The sequence below is a fragment of the Sus scrofa genome, chromosome 6, assembly GCF_000003025.6.
Source record: "Sus scrofa isolate TJ Tabasco breed Duroc chromosome 6, Sscrofa11.1, whole genome shotgun sequence".
Lineage (NCBI taxonomy): Eukaryota > Metazoa > Chordata > Mammalia > Artiodactyla > Suidae > Sus > Sus scrofa.
Window position 1 is genome coordinate 29,826,408 of NC_010448.4, and position 13,244 is coordinate 29,839,651.

Consider the following 13,244-nt stretch of genomic DNA (forward strand, 5'->3'; position numbering starts at 1 on the left):
AGAGGGGGCTCTAAAGGGATAGTCAGCAACTTCCTCAGTGCTCTCAGCTCCCACTTCATTTCAGAAGGATGTGTAGCAGAGTTAGCTCTTTTTCTAGGCATCCTTATTTGGACACCTTCCTCAGGAATCCTTCCATCACAATGCCAATGAGAGAACATGCTTTCAACTTCTGTATCTGTTCCAAAAAGGACCTGCCCATCTGGTCTACCTACCTGAACTGTCCTTTCCTTTCTACAGGCTTGGGCACTCAGGCTCTTTGAGATGCTGGCCTCTGACCTAGGATGGGTACTTGAGTATGGGAATCTCCAAAAAGGCAACCCAGGCATTGACTGTGCTTGGCCAGGCTTGGGGCTTGGCAGGAAACAAATCTGTGGCCTGTTTGCTCCAGTTGTGGGACCCTGGGTGAACCTCTGCCTCCCTGTCTACAAAATGCAGCCATTAAGATGTGCTTGTAGGGAAGAGGAAATTAAATTATCTACTTAAATACCTACACAGTACCAGGCACACAGTGGTCTCTTGTAATGTGGTCATGAGTGTGACAATGCCTGTGGAGATTTCGGTGTTGGCACTTCACCCCATGTCCTAGCTCAGACTGTCCTTCCAGAAAGCCTAGACTCTTCCATGATGGTGTCAACCTAGCTATATTGGGACAGGGGCTCTGGGCCCTGGGTGCCCTCCAGGGACATATCCTCTTATAAAGATCAACCTTTTGTTTAGAGATGTGGCTTCACAGGACTTCTTAATGAGTTTCAATTTCCTGGTCTATTAAAACAAATTCCTGGTGTTATACATTCCTTGCACTGATTTTTTTTTTGAGTGTTTATGATGAGCCATTGTACTTTATTTGGAGACTACCTCCTTTATTCTCAAGGGTTATTTGCCTTTATTTTGCTTCAATTATGCCTTTCCCCAAATAAAAATAACTGTTTTTCCTGATTATAAAAATACTGAGTGCTCATTACAAATAAAGTTTCAAATGATACAAAAAAGTATGAGGAAAATAAAAACCACTCCAATTCCTATCTTGAAAATCTACTCACTTTCAAAATCTTGTGGCCTGCCTTTTAGCATTCCCAAAGGCACATGCACATGATTTTACCTGTATGCATTCAAGAAATGTCCACTATTTGTTTTTACCTTTTTTACTGAAGTATGACATATAACATGCACATGGAAACATACACAAATCTGGGAGATCCCTCTTGGCCTAGTGGTTAGGACCTGGCACTTTCACTGCTGCGGCCCGAATTCAGTCCCTAGTCTGGGAACTGAGATCCCATGTCAAACTGCCACACACTGCAGCCAAAACCAAAAGAAAGAAAAAGAAAGAGAAAGAGAATGAGAAAACAGAAGGAAGGAAGGAAGGAAGGGAAGGAGGGAGGAAGGGAGGAAGGAAGAAAGGAAGAAAGAAAGAAAAAGAAAGAGGGAGGAAGGAGGAAAGGAGGGAGGGAGGGAAGAAAGAAAATACGCAAGCTCTAAGTGTGCACATCAAACTCTTACAAATTTTTGCTCATGCAACTGCATTGCCAAGATCAAAATATAGAGCATTCCCAGCACCCCAGATGATTTGCAGTCATTACTCCTCTCACCAAGATAACCACTCTTCTCACTTCTGCTGCTGTAGATTATCTTGACAGTAGATAAATTAACGTGACTTTACATTATAGGACATATATAGTGTGTAATCTTGTGTCTGGCTTCTCAAGTTTGACATTGGGAGAAGTGTTCATTTCGTGGCATATAGTAACAGTTCATTTTCATTGCTGTATCGTATTCCATTATATGGCTAGACCACATTTATTTATCCTACTAATACATTTATTCCAGTAATGCTGGAAATTTGAGTTGATACCAGTTTTGACCATTACATATAATGCTGCTATGCACAGTAAATTAACTTTCTAAAACCTGATGGTAAAGACACATTGTCATCTGCAAGTACTTAAGCAAAAAGGAAACAGAGAGCTATCTACTAGATAGCTATCTACTATCCATGCTGGATCTTGGATCCCTCACTGTACACTGAGAGGTTTGGAGGAGATGCTCTCTCAGGGTTCTTCCATCAAGGCAATGTGGAGATTCTGGGAGCACATCACTACATCCAGTCACCTGCCTGTTCCTCTCTAGTCTAAGGCAGATGTATTAGTCAGGGTTCTCCAGAGAAATGGAAACAATAGGATCGATATAGAGAGATATAAAGAGAAGAATAATTTTAAGAATTGGCTCACATGGTTATGGAGGCTGAAAAGTCCCACCATCTGCTGTATTTTAGTGGTATAGTTCAGTTCGGGTCTGAAGGCCTGAGAACCAGGTGAGCTGAGGGTGTAAGACCCAGTCCAAGTCCAAAGACCAGAAGCACACATGTCTGAAAGCAGGAAAGGATAGGTGTCCCAGCTCATGCAAAAAGCAAATGTGACCTTCCTCCATGTTTTTCTTCTATTCAGGGCTCCAGTGGATTAGAGGATGCCCACCCACATTGGTGAGGGTGATCATCTTTACTCAGTCTACTGATTCAAATGCTAATCTCTTCCAGAAACACCCTCACAAAAACACCCAGAAATAACGTCTTACCAGCTATCTGGGCATCCTTTAGCCCAGTCAAGTTGACACATAAAATTAATCATCACAGCTGGCTTCCAGAGGATACATCCCTTCAGTTTAGGTATTGATGGGCATCTCCTAAGAAAGACAAAGCAAACCTTCATCTTGGCCCCCCCCCTCTAAGACCCTGGGTCACTTGAAGGGTCCCAGGACCATTTCTTCTCCTTTCCCCATATCCCTGTCCACCAGCCCTAGAGGTGTCTTGGCCTTTTGGTCAGAGTAAAGAATAGATCACTCACCCTGCCACTGAATTCCTGCTGGATCTCCCCTCCCCTGCTTCTAAGAAAAGTGCTTTGTTTCCCACAGAGGATAGCAGGGAGTAGTCTTGGGAAGTTAGATGCTCTTGGTATGGGCCTCAGACCAGCAGAACACTTAGCAGTCCCTTAGAGACACAAGCTGGAGAAGAGCAGGATGAGAGCTCTTTGCACACAGGTGGGCCTTACACAGGGATGTGGGAATACTCCCACGGCCCCAACTAATAGAAAATCCACCTCTGTGAATTCATTCCTTGGGATAAGCACCACCCTCCCTGGGGTGGCAGATTAGGAGTTGAAAACAGGCTTTTTAAATAGAGTTTTACTTTCAAAGGCTGACTCTGCCATTCAGCATCCAGGACTTTAGGCAAGATAATAACTTTTTGAAACCACAGTTTTGTCATACTTAACATGAGGATCAACCTTATCTCCCAGGGTTTTCATGAGAATTAAATTAAACAATGCATGTCACCCTTTTGGTCCACGTGCTTGTACATTGTAAGGTCAGTATCCAGGAGGAGAAAAGTGAAAATCCTCTACCATCTGCGTGGAGAACAGTGGTCATGAGTCAGGAACCTGGGTTCTGGTCCAAGCCTACTCCCTGTAACCCTGGGTGGTCCCATTGCTCTGATGAGGAAACTGACTTTGGTTATATCTAGATCCCTCCTCATTGTAATTCTCTTGGAATCTGCGGCCGTAGTCCTTGCTTCCAAAGACAAATTGCAATGTAGATTAGGGGGTGACAATGAGACTTAGAAGTCAGGGAACTAAGTGATTATTTTCCCTAAGCCTTAATTCTCTTGTGTATAAAATGGGAGTTATAATACCCATTTCATACAGTTGTAGGAAGATTAAATAAAGCAATGTATGCAAAGCACTTAGCATAGTGGAAGCCATGATAATAATAACAAAAACATTAAATATTACATAATGATTGTATTATATTAATATATGATCACTCATAAATAATTAATTTTCTCAAGTTCCAAGGAGCAGAACTTTTAAAGTTTGACTCCCATGACAATCATTGAGAGTAAAGGAGAAAGTTGCAATGTAACTACCCTAAACAGTACAAAAATATAATGTTCTTTATTGTTTATAATTCTAAGTTAGCATGCAGAAATGGTAGAAGAATGGTAGAAGAATTTAGCCTGAACTCTTTCTGGGTACACTAATCCCCTACCCAGATCTGGAGATTGGATGATAATCCCTGGAATTCAGTGTCAAAGCATGGATTGGAGGCAAGAGGTTTGCAGAGCCCTTTGGTCCTCAATCATTAGTTCACATAGGGTTCAGCATCCATCATCCAGTGGCCCTGCAGGCCCAGATCCATGGTCTTTGTGGGTTTTATTTGGAGCATGAGATTCAACCACTTTGCGATGCTTATGGCTTCTTGTGCCTGGGTGCATATTACTATTCTGTCTTGGGGTCTAGGTGTTTTCTCGCCAACCAGGAAGCATGATGAAGACTCCCTCTGTTTAGGACTTGTAGGTTTCTCCTCTACACTCTCCTCCACCTTTCTCTCCCCATTCTGTTGCCTGGCCTTCTGTAAATAATAGTCTGTAACTGAAATGTTTGGCAGGAATCGATTCTTTTACTGCCTTTCCACATGTTTTCTTTATTTTATAAGCAGTAAGAGTGTGCTAATGATATGACATTCTGTCTTATGAATTTTAGGGTTTAATTATGGTAGCATCCAACTTCTTCTACATAATAACTTATGTCAGTTATATATTGCTGTGTAACAAACCAACCCAGAACATAGTGGCTTAAAAAATAACCCTTTATTCAGCTCATGTTTCTATGGATCAGCAATTTGGGCTGGGCTTATGCAGGCAGTTCTACTGGTTTTAGTTAAGACTCAGTCATGCATCTGTGGTCAAGTGCCAGTCAACTAGGAAACCCTGACTGTGCAGGTTGAGTGGCTGCTGGCTAGAACAGTGGGGACACTGGTACTGCAACTCTCATTTTCCAGCAGGCTAGCCAGACTGGTTCACACCAGGGCCCCTTCCCAGGCCTTACCTTCCACTTCTGATAGGAGCTGAAACACTTATTCTCCATTGACATGGCATTGCAACTTCCTGGGGTTAGATGTTGTGGCTTGAAACTCAAAGTTGGAGGGTAAGATGGAGCACCCTCAAGGCTCTGGAGAAGACCAGGCTAGGGGCTGTGAGCTCCCTATAGAGGAAGCCTGAAGCCATTGGTCCAACAACTATGAGTACAGTGCTTTAATTTAGAAACTGCTATGCAGTTTTACAAAGTAATTTTTACCATTTAAACTCCTTCCAGCAATGTATACTCTGCATCCTTGCCAATACTTTATATGCTTAGTTTTTAAATTTTTAGCCTTTTGACTGGGTGTGTGGTAGTACTGTGCTTTTAATCACATTACTTTGATGGCTAATAATATTGACTACCTTTTCATGTGCTTACTATTTGAATAAATTCTTTTGCAAAATGCTCATTCAAGTCTTTTGTTCATTTTTAATTAGGTGATTTATCTTTTTATTATTGAAGTGTGGGAATTCTTATATATTCCAGATATGATTTCTTTGTCAAATATATTGTGAATGTTTTCTCACAGCCTGTAGATTGTCTTTTCACTTTCTTAATGTAAGTCTTGATGAGCAGAAGTTTTTAATTTTGATGAAGTCCAATTTGTCTGTTTTTTTTCTTTCCTGATTTGTACTTTTTGTATATTCTCTCAGAAACCTTTTGCCTATCCTAATATCGAGATAATATTCTCCTGTGTTTTCTTCTAGAAGCTCTTTGTTTAGTCTTCACATTTAGGTTTGACATGTCCTAAATTAATTTTTGTGAATGATGAGATAAGGATTAAGGTAACTTTATAGTAAGACTTGATGTCTAGTAGTATAAGTCCTTCAAGATTTTTAAAGGTCCTTTGGTTTTCCATATAAGTTTTAGAATCAGTTTTTCAATTTAATGAAAAAAGGCTGTTGGAGCTTTCTGGAGTTTTCATTTGGATTGAATTCACTCTATAGATCAATTTGGGGAGATATGACTTCATAATAATATTGAATCCTTGAATTCCTAAACATGGTTTACCTTTCCGTTTCTTTTTTCTTCTTCTTCTCCTTTTATACCTGTGCCTGTGGTATATGGAAGTTCCCAGGCTAGGGGCCAAATCAGAGCTGCAGCTGCCAGTCCATGCCACAGCCATAGCAACCCAGGATCCAAGCCACACCTACAACCTATGCCTCAGCTCACAGCAATGCCAGATCTTAACCCACTGAGAGAAGCCAGTGATTGAACCCGCATCCTCATGGATGCTAGTCGGGTTCTTAAGTCACAGAGACATGATGGGAACTCCTAAAATTTCATTTTCTGATTTTTGTTAGAAGAAAAAATTGATTTTTTCATGTTGAAAATGAACATGTTCTCACGAACATGGTAACAGACTTAATTGTTGTATAGCCATGATAACAAGTAGCCACCAGAACGTGTTTTAAACTTATCCAATTAATCAATGACAGCTTGCTTCAGGAACATGTTTTTGCAAATCAGTAAATTCTTCTTAGCTCCTAGATTCTGAATATCAGCCCATAAGGGGAAAACTCACTTCAATAAACACACTTCTGATTGCCAGCCAATCAACAACTGTCTCACCCAAGTAGGCATAGCCCCTACTTGGTCAACTCACTTCTGTTGTCTAAAAGTCCACCAAGCCCTGAACTCCATTGTCTAATTGATTCTTGTGATTTTTTTTTCTTTGACCCATGAGTAATTTGGAAGTGTGCTGCTTGATTTCCATGTGTTCTGGAATATTTAAATTATATTTTTATTATCAACAGGCAATAGTAGTAGTCTCTGACTACTGCATTGTAGCCAGATATATTCTTTGTATTATTTTAATACTTTGCAATTTATTAAAACTTGCTTTAAGGTCCAGCATGTGGTCTATGTTGGCGATGTTCCCAGTGCACCTGAAAAGAATGGATAATCTGCAGTTTGCAGTCTAAATAATATGTGTCAATTAGGTCAAATTGACTAATACTGTTGTTCAAATCTATATCTTTACTGTTTTTTTTCTGATTATTAACTATATAGAGAACTGTGTTAAAACTTCTAATTATAATTGTAACATTTTCCATTTCTTCCTTTAGTTCAATTTTTGCTTCATGTATTTTGAGCCTTTGTTGTTAGGTACATATACAGTGAGGATTCTTTTATCTTTCTAATCATTGTATTTTCTTTTCATCACTAAAAATGATATCCTTTATGTCTGGTGATATTACTTATCTTGAAATCTACTCTACTGAATATACTTAAAATCTGTCTTAAATTGCAGCAGTTAAATGTGTTTTCACTATTTTCATTAAATGTGTTTACTATTATGGGTAGGTTTATGTCTATCATCTGACTATTGGTTTTTTACTTTTTTTCCCATCAATTCTTTTACTGCTTTTATTGTTTTCCCTTTCCTATATTCTTTTAGAATAATTATTTTCTATGATTCTTTGTGTGTGTGTGTGTCTCTGCTATTGAATATTTTAGCTATGCAATATAAGAAACTTCATATAACATATTTTCTTTACTTCCCCTGTTTGTGCAATTTGTCATATATTTTACCTCTGTGAATCTTAGAACTCCATAATACATTTATATTATATTGGATTTATCATTTTTCTTTCAGCTTGAATAACAACATCCTGTAAGTTTGGTGGTAATTTGATTACCACCACCACCACTACCAATTTTAGTATCTTGAGTCTTTTCTTTTTGTCTTGATTAATCTAGGAAAATAGTTTGTTTTCAACTGGTCTTTTCAAACAAGTAGTTTTTGGCTTCATTGATCTATTTATTGTTTTTCAATTCTCTATTTTGTTTATCTCCACTCTAACATTTGTTACTTTCTTCTTTCTGCTTGCTTTGTATTTAGTTTGCTCCTTTTTTTTTTCTTTGCTCTTCTTTTTTCCAGTCCCATAGAAGATTAGGTTACCTATTTGTGATCTTTCTTCTTTTTCAAAACATTTATAGCTATAATTTCCTTCTGAGCACTATTTTCTTTTTTTTTCTTTTTTTATATATATTTTTTATTTTCCCACTGTACAGCAAGGGGGTCAGGTTATCCTTAAATGTATACATTACAATTACATTTTTCCCCCACCCTTTCTTCTGTTGCAACATGCATATCTAGACATAGTTCTCAATGCTATTCAGCAGGATCTCCTTGTAAATATATTCTAAGTTGTGTCTGATAAGCCCAAGCTCCCTATCCCTCCCACTCCCTCCCCCTCCCATCAGGCAGCCACAATTCTGTTTTCCAAGTCCATGATTTTCTTTTCTGTGGAAAGGTTCATTTGTGCTGGATATTAGATTCCAGTTATAAGTGATATCATATGGTATTTGTCTTTGTCTTTCTGGCTCATTTCACTCAGGATGAGATTCTCTAGTTCCATCCATGTTGCTGCAAATGGCATGATGTCATTCTTTTTTATGGCTGAGTAGTATTCCATTGTGTATATATACCACCTCTTCCGAATCCAATCATCTGTCGATGGACATTTGCGTTGTTTCCATGTCCTGGCTATTGTGAATAGTGCTGCAATGAACATGCGGGTGCATGTGTCTCTTTTAAGTAGAGTTTTGTCCGGATAGATGCCCAAGAATGGGATTGAGCACTACTTTCATTTCACCTCATAAGTTGTGGTATGTTTTACTTTGACTTCATTCCTCTCAAAGTATTTTTTAATTCCCTTGTGACTTCTTTTTTGACCTATTGGTTGTTTAAGAGTATCTTGTTTAGATTTCACATATTTGTGAATTTTCTGAATTTCGTTTTGTTATTGATTTCTACATTCATTCCATTGTGGTGGGAGAAGATACTTTGTATGCCTTCAAACTTTTTAAATTTATTGAGACTTGCTTTGCAGACTAATAAGTACCTTGGAGGATGTTCCATGTGTATTCAAGAAGAAAGTGCATTCTGTTGTATTGGATAGGATGTGCTATATATGCTTTTTTGTTGAGAGATGGGCCCTTGGAATTCCCTAGTCCACTTTCTCTGATGTCACCCCATATGTCCTGAAGAACATTCTTTAGTCTTTCTTGCAGTGTGGGTCTGCCAGTAGCATATTCTCTCTTTCATCATTTTTTTTATCTTCTGCCTTCCAATCTTCTGAAACTAGACGTCATTCTTGCTATTTTCCTCTGGAATCCAAAATGTATTTTAGTCTCCAGCTGCTGGTAAGATTTTTCTTAAGCTTTGGTTTTCAGCAGTTGATTGTGATGTGCTAAGATGTAATTTTTGTGTGTGTGTTTATCCCGTTTTGGATTTATTGGAATTCCTAGATATATGGGTTGATGTCTTTCATCAGTTTTTCAGGCATTATCTCTTCAAATAGTTCTGCTGGGTTAGAATTATTCCAGACCATATTTGAATAAAACTTCCCTTTTGCTGTCATATTGGAGAAAAAAAAGCACACTAATAATTTAAAACTTAACATGTAATAAAGACTTGCTCTGTCAGGCTCTAAGCTGGTCATTTATGGTAAAAGGTGAACCTAGTATGTCCCTGACCTCATGCAGTCCATACCCTGGTAGAAGAGGTAAACCTGAAGCAATATTACAATCTGAAAGTCATTGAATGAAAAGGTGAGAGAGTCCCTAGGGAAAAGAGTCTGCAAAATTATGAAAATTATATATTGCGATAGTTTCCCTGGTTCTTCTCCAAAAAGACCTATGGCTATTTACTTGGGTGACTGTGTCAGCAAACATTTACAAGATTATTGGACACAGAGTCTGAGTGAACATTAACATCTGGAGAGCCAAAGTGTCTCATGACTGCCTTATGAGAGTGGGAAGTCAACAGGGGGATAGGTAATAAATGGAGTTCCAGTTAAGTTTCTAGCTCATAGTGGGCCCACTGGGTCAGTGGACCCCATCCAGTGGTCATTTCTCTAGTGCCCAAGTATATAAATTAGGATTGATATACTTGACAATTGGAGAAATTCCCCATATTGGGTTCCTGGTTTAGGGAGTTAGAGCTATCACAAAGGGAAGGCCAAATGGAAACTTTTCTTCTTCTTCTTTTTTTTTTTTTTTTTTTTTTTTTTTTTGTCTTTTTGCCATTTCTTGGGCCGCTCCCGTGGCATATGGAGGTTCCCAGGCTAGGGGTCTAATCGGAGCTGTAGCCGCCAGCCTACACCAGAGCCACAGCAATGCAGGATCCAAGCCGCGTCTGCTACCTACACCACAGCTCACGGCAACGCCAGATCCTTAACCCACTGAGCAAGGCCAGGGATCGAACCAGCAACCTCATGGTTCCTAGTCAGATTTGTTAACCACTGAGCCACGATGGGAACACCACCAAATGGAAACTTTTGATCTGCCAGAATCCAGGAGGCTCCTACCCTGGCAAAAATAAGAAATAAAAAATAATACAGTATCTTGTGGGAGGGATTATGGCATAGATTACTGCCACCATTGAGGCACTACAGGGGTGGTAGTTCCTCTCGCATAGCCATTTAATTCACCAGTCCAGCAACTGTGGAAACTGAATGGTACCTAGAAAGTTACTAAAGACTATAGTTAGACTCAACCAAGTAGTAACCCTGGTTGTAGCTACTGTGCTAAATGTGGTATCCTTACTTGAGCAGACTAAGGCTTCAACTACAAGGTATGTAGCCATGATTTAGAAAATTCAGTCTTTTCATTCCAAATTAGAAAGATCAGAAATAGTTTACATTCACATGGGGTGAATAACCTTTATTTATAAGGCTAAGTCTCCCACTGACTGTCATAGTATTGTCTGAAGACCTCTAGATGCCATGTATTCCACAAAACATCACACTTGCCCATTACATTTACAACTTCATGCTGATTGGACAGGATGAGCAAGGAGTGGCTAGCATTCTGGACGCATTATTCTCCAGAGGGTTGGAGATAAATCCTGTGAAGATTCAAGGAGTAGACACTGCATTGAAGGTTTTAGGATCCAGTGATTAGGAGCATATGAGGATCTTGTCTCAAAAGTAAAAGACAAACCTGTGTAAATTGAAATTCCTATCAAAAAGAAGGAAGCTAGTCCTCCTTGGGTTCTGTAGATACCACATTTTACATTGAGGCATATTGCTTTGCCCCAAATACCAGGTAACATGAAAGTCTGCCTGCTGTTTGAGTAACAGGATCTGCCAGGTCCTATGATATTGAAGATGTTAGAGATAGGAAAATATTCACTGTGTGCAGTCTATGTCAAGCTCCAGTGGAAAAGTCACGATACAAGACCCTGGAATTCTGGAGTAAGGCCATGCAAACTGCAGCAGAGAATTACATGCTCTTTGAGAAGCATCTCCTGGTGAATTACTGGTCTTGCTAGAGAAGAAATGCTAGATCATGAGCACCAAGTGACCATGAATCTGAAACTTTCCATTATGAGATTGGTCCTGGCTACAAATCTTTTTAGAGAAGGATTGGGGAAATGTTTATGGTGTATATATATGTAGAAACATTGCATAGTTCTTCCTTAAGAGGACCAAGCATCCTTTATTCAGTGGGCTCAATAGGTTTGAAAAATGGTCTTGAACAAAGACAAAGAGGAGGAGTCCTGAGGCAGAAAATAGTCATGTGGCCCACTGATGTTTTAGGTGGTATGATGTCAGTGATGTGTATTCAGTATATGCCTGCATACAGCTGTCCACTGCAGCTGTCCACTGACTTAAATCAGAAGTGGGCTGAGGTTGGAGTTCCCGTCGTGGCTCAGTGGTATCAAGAATTAGTATTAGACCCCTAGCTTGGGAATCTCCATATGCTGAGAGAGAGGCCCTAGAAAAGGCAAAAAGACAACAACAGCAACAAAAAGTGGGCTGAGGTTATGTGACCAAGTGATGAGTGATGTCATCATCATCATCGTTATTTGTGGATAAACCAGCTATTGGACTAGGACAGAATGTTATAAACAAGAGAGACATCAACAAAATGTATAGGAAGAAAGGAGAAAATGATTCTCACATTTGAGAATAAGAAAGTCTATATGGAGATGGCATTTCCATGGGATCATAAAAGACAATAAGATTTGATCAGGTGAAGTCAAGGCAAACATCCAGAAGAGGAAAATGTAATTAACAAAGACTGTATGAGGTCATGGGGAGCAGTGATGTGGGTATAGTAATGGGGTTGTAGGGATAAGAGTACACTATAGGAATACAGTGATGAGGATTCAGTGATGGGGTTGCAAGAATGGGAGTACAGTGATGGGGATGTAGAGATGGGAGTACAGTGATGGAGGTGCAGAGATGGGGATGTAGAGATGCATTAAATTAGTGATGCATCCATCTGGAATAGCAATGTTTGGATTTAACATGAATGTGAAGTAGGTTTGAAGAAAGATTGTAAGAGGAAAACTCTAAAGATCCATCTCTGAGCCCATATGAGGTGAGAGAGGCATTCCCCAAAGACCTGATTCCATCAGTAGACTATCCTCCCTTTGTTTTGTCAACCTGCAAGCTGGTCTCCAGCCTGAGGCCACAAGATTGCTCTGATGCCTTCAGGGTTCCTTCAGCCTTCCCTTGTAAGATCAGAAAGTGAGAAAGTGAGCTTTGATCTGCACTGCCTATCAACAGGGGTAGATTAGCACATGTTTCAAGCCACACCTCAGACCAAAGTCCTCTCTAATTCTGGTTTCTCCCTCAGGGTTTCAGCAGAACAATCCAGAGGACAGTGAGAGCCCATTAAAAGTCTTTGTCTCTCAGGGGCCATCCAGGCCACTGGTCTGTGCTACTTATGGGGACATCAAGGTCTTAGGAGGTGATGTCAAGTGATTACTCAGCTTCCCCAATGATTAAGTGATTTTTCATAGTCCAAGAACTGCAGAAGTCAGCCATCCTCCCTGATCTAACTGTTGTTCCTTACTTCTTACTCCATCCTCTCTAAATGCCAAATCCTGCAGCTTGGAGGCAGAAAATCTGGGCTCGAGTCCCAGCTGTGATGCTTTTCAGCTTTGTGACATTTGACAATTCATCCTACCTTGCAAAGCCTCCATTTCTTCATCTACAAAATGGGAATCATTGCATTAAATTGCGGAATGGCTACAAAGCGTTTAGCCCAGGGTCTGACACCTACAAGGCATTCCATACATGAAAGCTAACACCATTGTTTCCTGATATGTATCTGTGTCTGGAATGTAGGTCCTGCATTTGAGATAATCATAGGTGACCTAGACAGAACAGCAAACAGAAGATATGCAATATGAAGCCTGTCCTCCAGAGGAGTTCTCTTTTAATATGATTGTGCCAAAAAAGATCGACTCAGTTTGGTGGTAGCATGTTTCATATGTGCATACATGTGAAATATATATAAATAATTAACTTCCCTTTTTAACAAAGAGAGAACACTCTTGTCCCCCGGTTAATGGGGAAAATTACATTGATT